Source organism: Schistocerca nitens, chromosome 5 (assembly GCF_023898315.1).
Source record: "Schistocerca nitens isolate TAMUIC-IGC-003100 chromosome 5, iqSchNite1.1, whole genome shotgun sequence".
Lineage (NCBI taxonomy): Eukaryota > Metazoa > Arthropoda > Insecta > Orthoptera > Acrididae > Schistocerca > Schistocerca nitens.
In genome coordinates this window covers 336632242-336637426 of record NC_064618.1, presented here as the reverse complement: position 1 = coordinate 336637426, position 5185 = coordinate 336632242, and the positions used below count along the sequence as shown (strand labels likewise).

Below are 5185 nucleotides of genomic sequence, written 5' to 3'. Positions count from 1 at the left end.
CCCTTGCCCAACTCTAAAAACTGTAGATGACATATTCAGGTTTTTGTCCACAATTTTTTATAAATCACAAGTCATGCTATTATTTCTCCATATGTCCTCCTTTCCGTTAGTGAATACTGTGGTTTTGCTTCAGAATTTTTGAGGTTTAGCTAAGCATGATAAAAATTTAACTGGTCTCTAGTTTTCTGAATTTCTCTCCTTCCTTATAGATAAGGGTCATGCACTTGTCAAAATGGATGAGTTAAAACAGTTTATGAGGGGTACTATAACGTTTAAAATTCATTGCTGTGAACATTTTTAAGAATTATTTCGTTTGGATTAGTCTCTTAGATGCAGATTGTAGGAAGATGAGAATTTACTTCCTTTATTACTGATTAATACATTACCTGTAATATCTATGTAGTACTGTCAGAAAAGTATGAAGGGGATCAGCAAATCTTGTGGTGTCACTATTCAGTATGACACCTTTTTCTTTTTTTTTTTTTTAAGAAAAATAATATTTGTGTCCTTCTTTAGTACTTTTCAGTTAGCTTTTCTTTTATTTACCATCTGCCTCTACTTCTACAGCTACATACTCTGCAAGCAGGGCAGACGTTAGCTTATACCATTAATAATAATTTCCTTCTCTGTTTCACTTGTGAATAGAATGAGGGGAAAATGAATGTCTATATGCCTTCGTAAGAGCCCTAATTTCTCTTATCATATCTTCATGGCTGATACATGAAATGTGTGTGGGCAGCTACAGAATCATTCTGCAGTCTGCTTCTAATGCTAGTGCTCTAAATTTTCTCGATAGGATTTTGCAAATAGAACTTCATCTTCCCCCCATGGATTCTTATTGGAGTTTATGAAGAATCTCTGTAATTACTGCATGCTGACTGAACATATAAGTAAGAAATCTAGTGTGATGAAACTGAACTGTTTCAGTATTTTCATTTAAGCTAACCTGGTGATGAACCCAGGGCAGTGCTCAAAGCTGGGCTGCACTAGTGTAGTATACACAGTCTCCTTTATAGGTGCACCACACTTTCTTAAAATTCTCCCAATAAAGCAAAGTTGACTGTTCACCTTCCATGCTATTCTCCTAATGTACTTGTTCCATTTCATATTAGTTTGCAAGATTATTACTAGCTATTCAATAGACGTGACTGTGTCAAGCAACTACTAGTGCTCTATTCAAACAATACAGGATTGTTTTTCCTACTCATCCATATTAACTTATATTTTTCTGCATTTAGAGCTATCTTTCATTCATTACACTAACTAGAAATTTTGTTAAAGTTATCTTGTATCCTCCTACAGCCACTCAACAATGACACCATAATATCATCAGCAAACAGCTGCAGCTTGCTACTCACTTTGTCTGTCAGTTCATTTAAGTATATAGGGAACTAAAGTGGTCCTGACACACTTGTCTGGATGCTGATGATGACAGCCTTGCCCCTGATGAAGACATTCCATTGAGGACAATGCATTGGGTTGCATTATTTAAGAAGCCTTTGAGCCACCCACGTATCTGGGAACCTATTCTGTATCCTCAGACCCTCCAAAACAGTCTGCAGTGGAGCACCACATCAAATGCTTTCTGAATATCTAGGAGTATGGAATCTGGTAGTTGTTCTTCATCCATGATTTACTGAATATTGTGTGAGAAAAGAGCAAGCTATCATTCATACAAACATTGTTCTCTAAATCTTTGTTGCTTTATGAGCAGAAGCTTTTCCTTCTCAAGAAAATTTGTTATATTTGAACTCAGAAAATGAACATGAGCACAAATTGTGCAGTAAAGCAGTAAGGATACTGGTCTGTAAGGTTGTAGGTCAATTCGTTTACCCTTATTATATACAGGAGTCACCTGCACTTTTTTCTGGTCACTTGGGACTTTCCATTGTGTGAAAGGGTCATGTTAAATGCAATTTAAGTAAGAGGTCAATACCATAGAGCATTCTCTGTAAAACCAAATCAGGATTCCATCCAGATGTAATGATGTATTTGTTTTTATCCTTTTGAGTTTCATCTCTATGCCTCAGATGCCTATTGCTATGTCCTCCATAAGGGAGTCTGTGTGATGGTCAAAGGATGGTAAATTCAGATGATCCTTCAGCATGAACAATTTCTAAAACCAAAAATTTAAAACTTCATCTTTCATTTTGATGTCTTCTATTGTGACACCAGACTGGTCAATAACTGAATGGATAGAATCCCTTGCCCCACTTATTGATTTTAAGTAGTACCAAAATTCCAGAATCAGATTTTCACTCTGCAGCAGAGTGTGCGCTGATATGAAACTTCCTGGCAGATTAAAACTGTGTGCCCGACCGAGACTCGAACTCGGGACCTTTGCCTTTCACGGGCAAGTGCTCTACCAACTGAGCTACCGAAGCACGACTCACGCCCGGTACTCACAGCTTTACTTCTGCCAGTACCTCGTCTCCTACCTTCCAAACTTTACAGAAGCTCTCCTGCGAACCTGCTAGTTCTGCAAGGTTCGCAGGAGAGCTTCTGTAAAGTTTGGAAGGTAGGAGACGAGGTACTGGCAGAAGTAAAGCTGTGAGTACCGGGCGTGAGTCATGCTTCGGTAGCTCAGTTGGTAGAGCACTTGCCTGCAAAAGGCAAAGGTCCCGAGTTCGAGTCTCGGTTGGGCACACAGTTTTAATCTGCCAGGAAGTTTCATACCATTGCACACACCGCTGCAGAGTGAAAATCTCATTCTGGAAACATCCCCCGGGCTGTGGCTAAGCTACAAGGGCAGTTCAATAAGTAATGCAACACATTTTTTTTCTGAAACAGGGGTTGTTTTATTCAGCATTGAAATACACCAGGTTATTCCCCAATCTTTTAGCTACACAACACTATTTTTCAACGTAATCTCCATTCAATGCTACAGCCTTACGCCACCTTGAAATGAGGGCCTGTATGCCTGCACGGTACCATTCCACTGGTTGATGTCAGAGCCAACGTCGTACTGCATCAATAACTTCTTCATCATCCGCGTAGTGCATCCCACGGATTGCGTCCTTCATTGAGCCAAACATATGGAAATCCAACGGTGCGAGATCGGGGCTGTAGGGTGCATGAGGAAGAACAGTCCACTGAAGTTTTGTGAGCTCCTCTCGGGTGCAAAGACTTGTGTGAGGTCTTGCGTTGACATGAAGAAGGAGAAGTTCGTTCTGATTTTTGTGCCTACGAACACGCTGAAGTCGTTTCTTCAATTTCTGAAGAGTAGCACAATACACTTCAGAGTTGATCGTTTGACCATGGGGAAGGACATGGAACAGAATAACCCCTTCAGCGTCCCAGAAGACTGTAACCATGACTTTACCAGCTGAGGGTATGGCTTTAAACTTTTTCTTGGTAGGGGAGTGGGTGTGGCGCCACTCCATTGATTGCCGTTTTGTTTCAGGTTCGAAGTGATGAACCCATGTTTCATCGCCTGTAACAATCTTTGACAAGAAATTGTCACCCTCAGCCACATGCCGAGCAAGCAATTCCGCACTGATGGTTCTCCTTTGCTCTTTATGGTGTTCGGTTAGACAACGAGGGACCCAGCGGGAACAAACCTTTGAATATCCCAACTGGTGAACAATTGTGACAGCCCTACCAACAGAGATGTCAAGTTGAGCACTGAGTTGTTTGATGGTGATCCGTCGATCATCTCGAATGAGTGTGTTCGCACGCTCCGCCATTGCAGGAGTCACAGCTGTGCACGGCCGGCTCGCACGCGGGAGATCAGACAGTCTTGCTTGACCTTGCGGCGATGATGACACACGCTTTGCCCAACGACTCACCGTGCTTTTGTCCACTGCCAGATCACCGTAGACATTCTGCAAGCGCCTATGAATATCTGAGATGCCCTGGTTTTCCGCCAAAAGAAACTCGATCACTGCCCGTTGTTTGCAACGCACATCCGTTACAGACGCCATTTTAACAGCTCCGTACAGGGCTGCCACCTGTCGGAAGTCAATGAAACTATACGAGACGAAGCGGGAATGTTTGAAAATATTCCACAAGAAATTTCCGGTTTTTTCAACCAAAATTGGCCGAGAAAAAAAATGTGTTGCATTACTTATTGAACTGCCCTCGTATGTCTCCGCAATATCCTTTCTTTCAGGAGTGCTAGTTCTGCAAGGTTCACAGGAGAGCTCCTGTAAAGTTTGGAAGGTAGGAGACGAGGTACTGGCAGAAGTAAAGCTGTGAGTACCGGGCGTGAGTCGTGCTTCGGTAGCTCAGTTGGTAGAGCACTTGCCCATGAAAGGCAAAGGTCCCGAGTTCGAGTCTCGGTCGGGCACACCGTTTTAATGTGCCAGGAAGTTTCAGTACCAAAATTGTTCTGGGTTCTCAGAAAGATCTTTTGCTAAGGTATGGCAGAGGAAGTTTTTGTATGCTTCACAAATCAGTCTTTTTACAGACACATGAATTTCTATTAACTTTTGCCTGCCATGATTTGCAAATGCTTTTCTGGTCTGAGAGTGTAACAATCTCTACTTCTTCAGCATTTTTACTGAATTTTTTTATTAAACCATGGTGGGTCTTTATCATCCTTAACACTCCGCTTGTACTTCTCTTGATTGCAATTTACAATCTGATTAAAGTTTGCCCATAATTCCTGTTTGTCCATTATATTGGAAGTAAATAGGGTCCATTCATTGCATACTACTAAGTATAGATGGAATCAGGTGGTCAGTAAAAACACGGAATGATTAAGTTGAGTTCACCTAGTCTGGTTGCTTGTATCCAGATAACTCAGTCAGACTCAGTTTTGACCTTGATAGACACAATAGTTTTTTTGACTGCAGTGAGTACTCTGCCACTTGCCTCCTGATTAATCCGTCTTTTTGATATATGTATCATGGGTTGCTAAATATTTCAGAGCTTTTTGATTTTGGTTTCATCCAGCTCTCTGTTCCAAGAATTATTTGAGTGTGATAATTTTCCTGGAGGGTAGTAAATGTAGGAACTCTGTTATGAATACTTCAACAATTTACTGTTAAAATTCTCACAGTCAAATTATTTTACTATATATGCTTTCTGATACTGATCTCTGCATATCAGCTGGTGAGGTTCATCAGAAGGAAAAAAAGAAAAAAAGAAAAAAAAAACATGTGAACTCTGCAACTACTCTGCTGCCTGCTTCCTTTGTGTAATGCACTTCTGACTTATCAAGGAGAGTCCTACAAGTCTCCTC

At 41.0% G+C, this 5185-nt stretch overlaps 2 non-coding genes across 2 annotated transcripts; one reads left to right on the top strand and one right to left on the bottom strand.

Annotated features, from left to right (window-relative positions):
- Positions 1-2310: 2310 nt before the first annotated feature.
- On the bottom strand, positions 2311-2385 carry Trnas-uga (transfer RNA serine (anticodon UGA)). Its single transcript has one exon. It is a non-coding gene; the product is annotated as a tRNA-Ser (tRNA).
- Positions 2386-4214: 1829 nt separating this feature from the next.
- Trnas-uga (transfer RNA serine (anticodon UGA)) lies at positions 4215-4289 on the top strand. Its single transcript has one exon. It is a non-coding gene; the product is annotated as a tRNA-Ser (tRNA).
- The last annotated feature ends 896 nt before the right edge of the window (positions 4290-5185 follow it).